This window comes from Pseudophryne corroboree, unplaced genomic scaffold (genome assembly GCF_028390025.1).
Source record: "Pseudophryne corroboree isolate aPseCor3 unplaced genomic scaffold, aPseCor3.hap2 scaffold_144, whole genome shotgun sequence".
Classification (NCBI taxonomy): Eukaryota; Metazoa; Chordata; class Amphibia; order Anura; family Myobatrachidae; genus Pseudophryne; species Pseudophryne corroboree.
Window position 1 is genome coordinate 779,801 of NW_026968068.1, and position 12,950 is coordinate 792,750.

Here is a 12,950-nt window from a genome sequence, read left to right on the forward strand (position 1 = left end):
TCCTCTGGGCACAGTTTCTCTAACTGAGGTATGGAGGAGGGGCATAGAGGGAGGAGCCAGTGCACACCCAGATCTAAAGTCTTTCTTAAAGTGCCCATGTCTGCTGCGGAGCCCGTCTATCCCCCATGGTCCTTACGGAGTCCCCATCATCCTCTACGGACTACGAGAAAAAAAAATTACCGGTAGGTTTAAAATGTTATTTTTTTCTCTGCAACCCACTGCTAAATTGTGCTTCCTAGCTGTTTTTTATAAAATCACTTAATTAAATCTAACTCTGATTACGTCAGAGAAGGCCAGGTACCCTACACCATAAGAGGGGGTTTGAAATTTTGACTTGTCTACTTAAAGATCACCAAAATCTGATGACAAGGTCAATTACATCCCTGGGTGGGATTGAACCACCAACCTTTTGGTTAATAGCCCATGTAAGTGCAAGAAATCCTGAAGCACTCACTCATCATGGGAAAGTACCAATGTGTTTCTTACAAAAATTCTCCAGATTATTGACTTTTTAAAGTTTTTCTAGGAAACGTTCTAGATGAATGCTTATTAGCCTTTGTCAGTATTGACTTTCGCAAGGTGTCTCTGTGGCGCAATCGGTTAGCATGTTTGGCTATTAACCAAAAGGTTGGTGGTTCAATCCCACCCAGGGATGTAATTGACCTTGTAATCAGATTTTGGTGATCTTTAAGTAGACAAGTCAAAATTTCAAAAACCCCCCTTATGGTGTAGGGTACCTGGCCTTCTCTGATGTAATCAGAGTTAGATTTGATTAAGTGATTTTATAAAAAAACAGCTAGGAAGCACAATTTAGCAGTGAGTTGCAGAGAAAAAAAATTATGCTGGCAGAAAAGTCCAATTGAGTGATTAAACAGCTCTTCATTTTCTGATTTTATGTTTATGCTAACAAATTTGCTCTCTGAAAAGTGTCCACAAAGCCAAGTCTCTGATTAACACCTTTGTAGGAATGGTTTTTCACCTATTACTGAATTAAACTTGCTTCATTGGAAAGGCATCAAAGATGCATCCTCATTTCAATGTCTACTGAAATAATACAGGTTGACACCAGGAAACGTCACTGCATCCTTGCTGCTTCCTCATGGGGAAGTCTGTTTAATGTGAAAACAAGGTGATATCTAATCAGCACACAGGTAAGGAATTAAGAAAATCTTTCTTTATGGGTGAAGATGTTTCTCACAAATTGTTGTCCCAATGCATCATTGAAATTCAAGATGGAAGATGATTTTCATATATCACTTGTACATTTTGCATTGCTCTTCTGGTGACAATGTAGTTTGTTTTTGTCAATTACCATTTCAGTAATAGGGTAAAGAAAATTAAGTGGATTTTTTAAAGAAAACAATGCTGTCAATATACTATTAAAACAAATTAAAATGATAAAAGTTATTGTACTTTAAGTAAAAATAAAAGTGCCAAAATATCAATCCCAGTTTTTGATTACTTTAATTATAAAAAAAAAAATGCACATAGCAGAGGATAGTTTCGATCAATCGACCTCTGGGTTATGGGCCCAGCATGCTTCCATTGCACTACTCTGCTGCTCATGGAAGTGTCAGAGATCCTGAAGACTAAATTGATTAAAGGCCTTAAAGTACTGGACTATAAGGAAAGACTTACTAGGCTGAATATTTATACACTAGAAAAGAGGTGCCTAAGAGGAGATATTATTAATATCTTCAAATATGTAAAGATACATAACAAAGAGTTATCAGAGGAATTATTTATTAAAAGAACACGTGGTCACTCGCTGCGACTGGAGGAAAGTTCAGAACGCAATGGAGGAAAGGTTTCTTCACTGTTAGGGCAATCAGGATGTGGAATTCCCTGCCAGGGAAGGTGGTAATGGCGGACTCTGTAATTGGATTTAAAAAAGGAATGGATACATTTCTGAATGAAAAAGCTATCCAAGGTTATAATACTTAAAATATCAACATGGTTAATCCGGGGGTAACATGAGTTATAGTAGCTAACTAGTCATAAAACATTATTCAGCAAGTATGTAGAATCATCACAACTTAAAACAGGTTGAACACGATGGGCAATTTGCCTCTATTCAACCTCAAAAACTATGTTACTATATTACTATGTTATTGTAGTATACAGAACACCACAATGCAATGAGCAGTGATAGTGAGCACTGATGAGGATACTAGAACTGACACTGAGCAGCAAGATGCAGCACTGGACTATTAGTAATGTACTGTATTATGCTGAGCAACACAATGCAGCACAAGACAATGAACAGTGATACTGAGCACTGATGAGGATACTACTGAGAACTGACACTGAGCAGGAGAGACACACTACTAGTATTACTGAGCAGCAATAAGTAACCACTGATACTGAGCACTGATATTGAGATTTCCACTGAGAGAACATAGCCACGTCCTCTCCGCTCTCTCTTCAATGCACGAGTAAAAATGGCAGCAACGCGCAGCTCTTTATATGGAATCCGAATCTCGCGAGAATCCGACAGCGGGATGATGACATTTTCCCTTGTTCAGGTTTTCCGAGTCAGGCGGGAACAACCGAGCCTGCCTCGGACCAGTGTAAACCACGTGGAGTTCGTGGGGAATTCGGTTCTCGGAGAACCGAACCCGCTCCTCTCTACCTTATACCCTATCAATTTTTTTATTTTCAATCTAAGCCCCTGCAGTTTTCTGTAAGCATCTGCTTCGCTATGATGATCAACAAGTCACAAGGGCAAACACTCAGGGTTTGAGGCGTAGATCTTAGGACCAGCTGCTACAAGCATGGCAGAGGTGTCACTATCACTGGTGACACCCAGAGAGGTGGCGAGGGAGATTGTAATGCAGTGCGCGCAGATAAGCAGTGCAATGGTAAAAAGGAGGCATGGTTTCATAGGTAGGGGCGTGGTCTGGTGGCCTGAATCTACATTTTGTTGCTCCGGGTGTCCCGGGGGTTGGGGGCTGCACCCGGGGACTAGTGTGTGAGCGGTGCTGGCTCCTGCAAAGTGACAGGGCATGGCCACCCAGCATGACGCCTCCCTTCTTGACCATGCTGTAATTGCAGTCGCACTGCAGTTCAGCGTGATCATAAAAAATGGTGTAGGCTCCTGCTGGTGCAGACTGTATGTGCGCGCAGGAAGCCGCCACCATTTTTGTGATCACAGCGGCTGAATGTGATGTCATACAGTCGCTGTGACCACGCCCCCTGTGTCTCCTCCGTTGCAGACCCCATTTTGAAGCCTTGCCCCCGCACCGCTCCATCCCTGACTTGGAAATGGAGTGTTGCTGACCCACCTCTCCCCCCCCTTCCCCGCCCCGATTGACAGGCAGAGGCGATCACATTCTCTGCGGGGTGCCGCAGAAAATGCAGGCACATGCGTATGCTCTTAGCAATTTTTGCAGTTGGATCGCTTATTGTGATTGCAATCCAACCTGAATCAGGCCCTATTACCTATCACAATGCGCTGCGGGCAGTACAAAATTGGGTTAATATAGGAGAAAAACCCCCAGACCTGTGCTCCTTAACTGTACCTGCTGGCTAGTGGAGCGGCTGCCCAGTAATCAGTGTCCACCGCAGTGCGCACACGGCCCACCCCCTACGGCCTCGCTCCCCTTCAGCAGCGGCCTCGTGATCCGGAAGGGTGGTGTGTGTGTGACTGACCTTAGGATGAAACCGGAGCCTCCGCTGCAGTGACCCAGCAACCAGGGCACGGGAGTATACAGCGCCGCTGGGAGTGATGAAGCTGCAGTAAAGATGTCTATTAGACCTAGCCTGCTGCAGCCCTTGTAGATTCTCATAAAACAAGTTCTTCTTTTCTTGTCAAAATTAATAGCTAAGAATAGGCTGCCTGAGGCAGGCCCCTGTTAATTGGCCTGCTACTGAAGGCACCAACTACAAACTGAGCTCCCTGTTCATGGAAGCGGGGTTATAGAGGAGAATGCACTGAGCTTCTTGGGAACAGTCAAAAGCTTTGAGCCGGTTGGTGCCTCAGATCAAGATCCTACTCTACACCCCAATGTGAATCCTTGTGGAGTCCAGTGTACCCCACAGAAGAAATTAATGTGTCACACCCATTGGCAGCAACCTTAGAATAGCTGCTGACGGGCACAATTGAGAAAGGAAGGGGGGGGGGACATTTGAATCCAGCACATAGATGCAATTCAAATATGTAATTCGTACCTTCCTATTTTAAAATATAATGGATGAACCTCACCCTGTGAGAACAATCTTCATGATCAAGAGATCTCATATGCAAAATAAATATGAGTTGGGATAGGGCTGGGGAGGGCTGCTCGGGCAGCACCTCCCCCGTCAAGTTAAGGAGATTCAACTGAGGAAGCACAAGGGAACTCTCGTCTGGGGACAACAACTGCAGGGAGACCACATCTTTTCAGATGAACATGGGAGGGCGGAAGGCTGCCTAATACTGAAGCACCATATGCAACAACTAGTACAAGCATTCCTGGGGGAAGGTCTGCAGCAGACAGATTTGCATACGGTGATGTTATCCAAGCAGTGGGCCAAAGTTGACTGGAACCCTCATCTGCATATGAAAAGAGAAAAGGGGCATGCAGGGCATGGCGGCCTTTTGCAGTGCTTGGATGACCCCTAGTTCACATTAAACACCCCCACCCTCCTTTGGTGTGGGGCTCATGTTGGCCATGCCCCATCCCCTGAAGCATTCAAGCTGATTTCTTGCAGCAGCTGGGCACTGTAACAGCTCCAGAGCTGTTCTGTAAGGCAAGTAAAAGGGTGTGGGCCCTGCAGCACCACCTGTAGTTCGCATTGTGCGTTGGAAGGCACAAAGTAAGCAGACGGGAGGAGAAGTCAGGATAGTGCGCAAGGGCATTCTTTTCTCTTAGTCCGTAGAGGATGCTGGGGTCACATTAAGAACCATGGGGTATAGACGGGATCCGCAAGAGACATGGGCACTTTAAGACTTTCAAAGGGTGTGAACTGGCTCCTCCCTCTATGCCCCTCCTCCAGACTCCAGTTATAGGAACTGTGCCCAGGGAGACGGACATTTCGAGGAAAGGATTTATTGTTAAACTAAGGTGAGCATCTTACCAGCTCACACCTTAAACATGCCGCAGAACGTGGCATTCAATAGAACACAAGCCAACGGCATGAACAATTGCAGCAAAAAGCTGACCAGAACCATAACACAACATGTGTATAACCACAAGTAATAACTGCAGACACAGTATGGACTGGGACGGGTGCCCAGCATCCTCTACAGACTAAGAGAAAAGGATTTACCGGTAGGTATTAAAATCCTATTTTCTCATACGACCTAGAGGATGCTGGGGTCACATTAAGAACCATGGGGTTATACCAAAGCTCTTGAACGGGTGGGAGAGTGCGTACGACTCTGCAGCACCGAATGACCCAACTTAAGGTTATCATCAGCCAAGGTATCAAACTTGTAAAACTTAGCAAAAGTGTTTACTAAATAGCTGCTCAGCAAAGTTGCAATGCCGAGACTCCCCGACCAGCTGCCAAGGATGAACCCACCTTTCTAGTAGAATGGGTCTTCACCTACTTCAGTAACGGCAATCCTGCCGTGGAACGAGCATGCTGAATCTTACCACAGATCCAGCGCATAATGGTCTGCATGGAAGCAGGACACCAAATCCTGTTGGGAGCATACAGGACAAACAGAGCCTCTGTTTTCCTAATCTGAACCGTTCTGGTGACATACATTTTCAAAGTTCTGACCACAGCCAGAGACTTTGACTCAACGAAGGTGTCAGTGGCCAAAGGCACCATGTGGAAAGATGAACCACCTTCGGCAGAAATTGTTGACGTGTCCTCAATTCTGCTCTATCTTCATGAAAGATCAAATAAAGGCTCTTGTGATACTGCATGGTTTGTACTGTTTTCCATGTGCTCCCAGACCTTTAAGCAAGTAGCATGGTCAAGAAAGTTCTGTTTGAAAAGAAACAACATTTACTGTCATTGTTATGCAAATAAACTTACATTAAAGCTAACAAGAAAGCACACTCGTTCTGTCTTTAAACTGATAAAAGAAACCCCAATAATATGGGGCATGCAAAAATTGAGATAAAACTCAGTTTTGCTCCTCTCCACGGAAATCTTTAATAAAAGGCGAAATATTTGTTAGTTCTGAAGAGAAACCAGAGCATGACCAAGATTCCACCTGTCGCCTGAGTGCCATGCCAGCAGTTCTCATTCAGCTGAAAGTGAGCACCCAATTTGAATGAAAGAAAGCAGATTTCTCACCAGGCTTCCCCTTGCTATAAACATGGTTTGTACTCTTTTCCATGTGCTCCCAGATCTTTCAAGCAATTAGTATAGTCAAGAAAGTTCTGTTTGAAAAGAAACAAACATTTACTGTCATTTCTATGCAAATGAGCTTACATTAAAGCACACTCGTTCTATCTTTAAACCGATAAAAGAAACCCCAATAAGACGGAGCATGCAAAAATTGAGATAAAACTCAGTTTTGCTCCTCTCCACGGAAATCTTTAGTAAAAGGCGAAAGATCTGTTCGTTTTGAAGAGAAACCAGAGCATTACCAAGATTCCACCTGTCGCCTGAGTGCCATGCCAGCAATCCTCATTCAGCTCAAAGTGAGCACCCAATTTGAAAGAAAGAAAGCAGATTTCTCACCAGGCTTCCCCTTGCTATAAACATGGTTTGTACTCTTTTCCATGTGCTCCCAGATCTTTCAAGCAATTAGTGTGGTCAAGAAAGTTCTGTTTGAAAAGAAACAAACATTTACTGTCATTTCTATGCAAATGAGCTTACATTAAAGCACACTCGTTCTATCTTTAAACCGATAAAATAAAATCCCAATAAGATGGGGCATGCAAAAATTGAGATAAAACTCAGTTTTGCTCCTCTCCACGGAAATCTTTAGTAAAAGGCGAAAGATTTGTTCGTTCTGAAGAGAAACCAGAACATGACCAAGATTCCACCTGTCGCCTGAGTGCCATGCCAGCAGTCCTCATTCAGCTCAAAGTGAGCACCCAATTTGAAAGAAAGAAAGCAGATTTCTCACCAGGCTTCCCCTTGCTATAAACATGGTTTGTACTCTTTTCCATGTGCTCCCAGATCTTTCAAGCATTTAGTATAGTCAAGAAAGTTCTGTTTGAAAAGAAACAAACATTTACTGTCATTTCTATGCAAATGAGCTTACATTAAAGCACACTCGTTCTATCTTTAAACCGATAAAAGAAACCCCAATAAGACGGAGCATGCAAAAATTGAGATAAAACTCAGTTTTGCTCCTCTCCACGGAAATCTTTAGTAAAAGGCGAAAGATCTGTTCGTTTTGAAGAGAAACCAGAGTATGACTAAGATTCCACCTGTCGCCTGAGTGCCATGCCAGCAGTCCTCATTCAGCGCAAAGTGAGCACCCAATTTGAAAGAAAGAAAGCAGATTTCTCACCAGGCTTCCCCTTGCTATAAGCATGGTTTGTACTCTTTTCCATGTGCTCCCAGATCTTTCAAGCAATTAGAATGGTCAAGAAAGTTCTGCTTGAAAAGAAACAGACATTTATAGTCATTGTTATGCAAATAAACTTACATTAAAGCTAACAAGAAACTGATAAAAGAAACCCCAATAATATGGGGCATGCAAAAATTGAGATAAAACTCAGTTTTGCTCCTCTCCACAGAAATCTTTAATAAAAGGCGAAAGATTTGTTCGTTCTGAAAAGAAACCAGAGCATGACCAAGATTCCACCTGTCGCCTAAATGCTGTGCCAGCAGTCCTCATTCAGATCAAAGTGAGCGCCCAACTTGAAAGTAAGCAGATTTCTCACCTGGCTTCTCCTTGCTATAAGCATGGTTTGTACTGTATTCCATGTGCTCCCAGATCTTTCAAGCAAGTAGCATGGTCAAGAAAGTTCTGTTTGAAAAGAAACAAACATTTACTGTCATTTCTATGCAAATGAGCTTACATTAAAGCACACTCATTCTATCTTTAAACCGATAAAAGAAACCCCAAAAAGATGGGGCATGCAAAAATTGAGATAAAACTCGGTTTTGCTCCTCTCCACGGAAATCTTTAATAAAAGGCGAAAGATTTGTTCGTTCTGAAGAGAAACCAGAGCATGACCAAGATTTTTATCTGAAAATATGTGTTCTCCCTGCAGTTGTTGTCCCCAGATGAGAGTTCCCTTGTGCTGCCTCAGTTGAATCTCCTTTACTTGACAGAGATGTGCCTGAGCAGCGGCCCTCCCCAGCCCTATCCCAAATCATACTTATTTTGCATAGGAGATACCATGGTCATGAAGATTGTTCTCCCAGGGTGAGGTTCATTCATTGCATTCTGGGTATGCTGACCCCTGTGATTTTCCCAAATGTGGGAAACTCGCTTTTATACCCTTGTGCACTATCCTGACTTCTCCTCCTGTCTGCTTACTTTGTGCCTTCCAATGCACAATGCAAACTACAGGTAGTGCTGCAGGGCCCACACCCTTTTACTTGCCTTACAGAGCAGCTCTGGAGCTGATACAGTGCCAAGCTGCTGCAAGAAATCAGCTTGAATGCTTCAGGGGATGGGGCATGGCCAACATGAGCCCCACACCGAAGGAGGGTGGGGGTGTTTAATGCGAACTAAGGGTCATCCAAGCGCCGCAAAAGGCCGCCATGCCCTGCATACCCCTTTTCTCTTTTCATATGCAGATGAGGGTTCCAGCCAACTTTGGCCCACTGCTTGGATGACATCACCGTATGCAAATCCGTCTTCTGCAGAACTTCCCCCAGGAATGCTTGCACTAGTTGTTGCATTTGGTTTGTTGTTTGGGGGTGCTTCAGTATTAGGCAGCCTTCTGCCCTCCCATGTTCATCTGAAAATATGTGTTCTCCCTGCAGTTGTTGTCCCCAGATGAGAGTTCCCTTGTGCTGCCTCAGTTGAATCTCCTTTACTTGACAGAGATGTGCATGAGCAGCGGCCCTCCCCAGCCCTATCCCAAATCATACTTATTTTGCATAGGAGATACCATGGTCATGAAGATTGTTCTCCCAGGGTGAGGTTCATTCATTGCATTTTGGGTATGCTGACCCCTGTGATTTACCCAAATGTGGGAAACTCGACTGCATTATTTGTGGTAGTGGGGGACTGTGTTTGTGCTTTCCTCTGGTCAGCTCTGTTAAAACTCAGATTTCTTTGTCTCAGATTTTCCTCTAGCCTTGTTCTTCTTTCGAGAGTTCCCTTGTGCTGCCTCAGGTGGATCTCCTTCACTTGACAGGGGGGTGCCCGAGCAGCGACCCTCCCCAGCTCTAGCCCAACTCCTACTTACCTGCCAGGTGAGATACTATGATCAGGAAGGTGCTTCTCCCAGGGCAAGGCTCACCCATTGCACTCTGGGTGTGCTGCTCCTACGATTTCCCCAAATGTGGGACACTTGACTGCATAATTTGTGTTTCCTCTGGTCGGCTCTCGTATAATTCAGATCTCTTTGTCTCAGGTCTTTCTCCAGCCTAGTTTGCTGTCTGTTTCCACTTCTTTTATCTTGAGCCCCTCCCTTCTATACCCTTGTGCACTATCCTGACATCTCCTCCCGTCTGCTTACTTTGTGCCTTCCAATGCACAATGCAAACTACAGGTAGTGCTGCAGGGCCCACACAATCTTTTACTTGCCTTAAAGAGCAGCTCTGGAGCTGTTACAGTGCCCAGCTGCTGCAAGAAATCAGCTTGAATGCTTCAGGGGATGGGGCATGGCCAACATGAGCCCCACACCAAAGGTGGGTGGGGGTGTTTAATGCGAACTAGGGGTAATCCAAGCACCGCAAAAGGCCGCCATGCCCTGCACGCCCCTTTTCTCTTTTCATATGCAGATGAGGGTTGAAGCCAACTTTGACCCACTGCTTGGATGACATCACCATATGCAAATCCATCTGCTGCAGGCCTTGCCCCAGGAATGCTTGCACTAGTTGTTGCATTTGGTTTGTTGTTTGGGGGTGCTTCAGTATTAGGCAGCCTTCTGCCCTCCCATGTTCATCTGAAAATATGTGTTCTCCCTGCAGTTGTTGTCCCCAGATGAGAGTTCCCTTGTGCTGCCTCAGTTGAATCTCCTTTACTTGACAGAGATGTGCCTGAGCAGCGGCCCTCCCAGCCCTATCCCAAATCATACTTATTTTGCATAGGAGACACCATGGTCATGAAGATTGTTCACCCAGGGTGAGGTTCATTCATTGCATTCTGGGTATGCTGACCCCTGTGATTTCCCCAAATGTGGGAAACTCGCCTGCATTTTTTGTGGTAGTGGGGGACTGTGTTTGTGTTTTCCTCTGGTCAGCTCTGGTAAAAGTCAGATTTCTTTGTCTCATATATTCCTCTAGCCTTGTTCTTCTTTCGAGAGTTCCCTTGTGCTGCCTCAGTTGGATCTCCTTCACTTGACAGGGGGGTGCCCGAGCAGTGACCCTCCCCAGCTCTAGCCCAACTCCTACTTACCTGCCAGGTGAGATACTATGATCATGAAGGTGCTTTTCCCAGGGCAAGGCTCACCCATTGCACTCTGGGTGTGCTGCTCCTGTGATTTCCCCAAATGTGGGAAACTTGATTGCATAATTTGTGTTTCCCCTGGTCGGCTCTCGTATAATTCAGATCTCTTTGTCTCAGGTCTCTCTCCAGCCTAGTTTGCTGTCTGTTTCCACTTCTCTTTTCTGGAGCCACTCCCTTCTATGCCCTTGCGCACTATCCTGACTTCTCCCGTCTGCTTACTTTGTGCCTTCCAACGCACAATGCGAACTACAGGTAGTGCTGCAGGGCCCACACCCTTTTAGTTGCCTTACAGAGCAGCTCTGGAGCTGTTACAGTGCCCAGCTGCTGCAAGAAATCAGCTTGAATGCTTCAGGGGCTGGGGCATAGCCAACATGAGCCCCACACCAAAGGAGGGTGGGGGTGTTTAATGCGAACTAGGGGTCATCCAAGCACCGCAAAAGGCCGCCATGCCCTGCATGCCCCTTTTCTCTTTTCATATGCAGATGAGGGTTCCAGCCAACTTTGGCCCACTGCTTGGATGACATCACCGTATGCAAATCCGTCTGCTGCAGACCTTCCCCCAGGAATGCTTGTACTAGTTGTTGCATATGGTTTGATATTTGATGGTGCTTCAGTATTAGGCAGCCTTCCGCCCTCCCATGTTCATCTGAAAAGATGTGGTCTCCCTGCAGTTGTTGTCCCCAGACGAGAGTTCCCTTGTGCTTCCTCAGTTGAATCTCCTTAACTTGATGGGGGAGGGGCTGCCCGAGCAGCCACCCTCCCCAGCCCTATCCCAACTCATACTTATTTTGCATATGAGATCTCTTGATCATGAAGATTGTTCTCACAGGGTGAAGTTCATCCATTATATTTTAAAATAGGAAGGTACAAATTACATATTTGAATTGCATCTATGTGCTGGATTCAAATGTCCCCCCCCCCCTTCCTTTCTCAATTGTGCCCATCAGCAGCTATTCTAAGGTTGCTGCCAATGGGTGTGACACATTAATTTCTTCTGTGGGGTACACAGGACTCCACAAGGATTCACATTGGGGTGTAGAGTAGGATCTTGATCTGAGGCACCAACCGACTCAAAGCTTTTGACTGTTCCCAAGATGCTCAGCGCATCCTCCTCTATAACCCCGCTTCCATGAACAGGGAGCTCAGTTTGTAGTTGGTGCCTTCAGTAGCAGGCCACTTAACAGGGGCCTGCCTCAGGAAGCCAATTCTTAGCTATTCATTTTGACAAGAAAAGAAGAACTTGTTTTATGAGAATCTACAAGGGCTGCAGCAGGCTAGGTCTAATAGACATCTTTACTGCAGCTTCATCACTCCCAGCGGCGCTGTATACTCCCGTGCCCTGGTTGCTGGGTCACTGCAGCGGAGGCTCCGGTTTCTTCCTAAGGTCAGTCACACACACACCGCCCTTCCGGATCACGAGGCCGCTGATGAAGGGGAGCGTGGCCGTAGGGGGTGGACCGTGTGCGCACTGGCGTGGACACTGATTACTGGGCAGCCGCTCCACTAGCCACCAGGTACAGTTAAGGAGCACAGGTCTGGGGGTTTTTCTCCTATATTAAACCAATTTTGTACTGCCCGCAGCGCATTGTGATAGGTAATAGGGCCTGATTCAGGTTGGATTGCAATCACAATAAGTGATCCAACTGCAAAAATTGCTAAGAGCATACGCATGTGCCTGCATTTTCTGCGGCACCCCGCAGAGAATGCGATCGCCTCTGCCTGTCAATCGGGGCAGGGGGGGAGAGGGGGGTCAGCAACACTCCATTTCCAAGTCAGGGATGGAGCGGTGCGGGGGCAAGGCTTCAAAATGGGGTCTGCAATGGAGGAGACACAGGGGGCGTGGTCACAGCAGCTGTATGACATCACATTCAGCCGCTGTGATCACAAAAATGGTGGCAGCTTCCTGCGCGCACATACAGTCTGCACCAGCAGGAGGCTACACCATTTTTTATGATCACGCTGAACTGCAGTGCGACTGCAATTACAGCATGGTCAAGAAGGGAGGCGTCATGCTGGGTGGCCATAAGAGATGAGCGGGTTCGGTTCCTCGGAATCCGAACCCGCCCGAACTTCACCCTTTTTTGCTCGGGTCCGAGCAGACTCGGATCCTCTCGCCTTGCTCGGTTAACCCGAGCGCGCCCGAACGTCATCATCCCGCTGTCGGATTCTCACGAGACTTGGATTCTATATAAGGAGCCGCGCGTCGCCGCCATTTTCACACGTGCATTGAGATTGATAGGGAGAGGACGTGGCTGGCGTCCTCTCCGTTTAGATTAGAAGATAGAGACGAGTGACATTTGATTTACTACTAATTTGGGGAGCAGTTGAACTTGTCAGGAGTACTCAGTAGTGCAGAGTTTTGCTGATAGTGACCACCAGTTTTATTATTTATAATCCGTTCTCTGCCTGAAAAAAAACGATACACATACCATATCTGTGCTCAGCCTCAGTGTGCTGCATGATATATCATCTATGTATATCT

At 46.0% G+C, this 12,950-nt stretch overlaps 11 non-coding genes and 1 pseudogene across 11 annotated transcripts; 6 read left to right on the plus strand and 6 right to left on the minus strand.

Annotated features, from left to right (window-relative positions):
* The first annotated feature begins 581 nt into the window (after positions 1–581).
* On the plus strand, positions 582–655 carry TRNAN-AUU (transfer RNA asparagine (anticodon AUU)). Its single transcript has one exon. It is a non-coding gene; the product is annotated as a tRNA-Asn (tRNA).
* A 5,366-nt stretch (positions 656–6,021) lies between these two features.
* LOC134996953 (U5 spliceosomal RNA) lies at positions 6,022–6,137 on the minus strand. Its single transcript, XR_010199512.1, has one exon. It is a non-coding gene; the product is annotated as a U5 spliceosomal RNA (small nuclear RNA).
* A 274-nt stretch (positions 6,138–6,411) lies between these two features.
* Positions 6,412–6,527, minus strand: LOC134996917 (U5 spliceosomal RNA). The gene has a single exon (XR_010199477.1). It is a non-coding gene; the product is annotated as a U5 spliceosomal RNA (small nuclear RNA).
* A 275-nt stretch (positions 6,528–6,802) lies between these two features.
* On the minus strand, positions 6,803–6,918 carry LOC134996894 (U5 spliceosomal RNA). Its single transcript, XR_010199454.1, has one exon. It is a non-coding gene; the product is annotated as a U5 spliceosomal RNA (small nuclear RNA).
* A 274-nt stretch (positions 6,919–7,192) lies between these two features.
* On the minus strand, positions 7,193–7,308 carry LOC134996888 (U5 spliceosomal RNA). The gene has a single exon (XR_010199448.1). It is a non-coding gene; the product is annotated as a U5 spliceosomal RNA (small nuclear RNA).
* Positions 7,309–7,572: 264 nt separating this feature from the next.
* On the minus strand, positions 7,573–7,688 carry LOC134996939 (U5 spliceosomal RNA). The gene has a single exon (XR_010199498.1). It is a non-coding gene; the product is annotated as a U5 spliceosomal RNA (small nuclear RNA).
* Positions 7,689–7,958: 270 nt separating this feature from the next.
* Positions 7,959–8,074, minus strand: LOC134996910 (U5 spliceosomal RNA). Its single transcript, XR_010199470.1, has one exon. It is a non-coding gene; the product is annotated as a U5 spliceosomal RNA (small nuclear RNA).
* A 144-nt stretch (positions 8,075–8,218) lies between these two features.
* LOC134997465 (U1 spliceosomal RNA) lies at positions 8,219–8,346 on the plus strand (annotated as a pseudogene).
* Positions 8,347–8,939: 593 nt separating this feature from the next.
* LOC134997102 (U1 spliceosomal RNA) lies at positions 8,940–9,103 on the plus strand. The gene has a single exon (XR_010199655.1). It is a non-coding gene; the product is annotated as a U1 spliceosomal RNA (small nuclear RNA).
* A 152-nt stretch (positions 9,104–9,255) lies between these two features.
* On the plus strand, positions 9,256–9,418 carry LOC134997270 (U1 spliceosomal RNA). The gene has a single exon (XR_010199816.1). It is a non-coding gene; the product is annotated as a U1 spliceosomal RNA (small nuclear RNA).
* A 675-nt stretch (positions 9,419–10,093) lies between these two features.
* LOC134997154 (U1 spliceosomal RNA) lies at positions 10,094–10,257 on the plus strand. Its single transcript, XR_010199705.1, has one exon. It is a non-coding gene; the product is annotated as a U1 spliceosomal RNA (small nuclear RNA).
* A 152-nt stretch (positions 10,258–10,409) lies between these two features.
* Positions 10,410–10,572, plus strand: LOC134997394 (U1 spliceosomal RNA). The gene has a single exon (XR_010199915.1). It is a non-coding gene; the product is annotated as a U1 spliceosomal RNA (small nuclear RNA).
* The last annotated feature ends 2,378 nt before the right edge of the window (positions 10,573–12,950 follow it).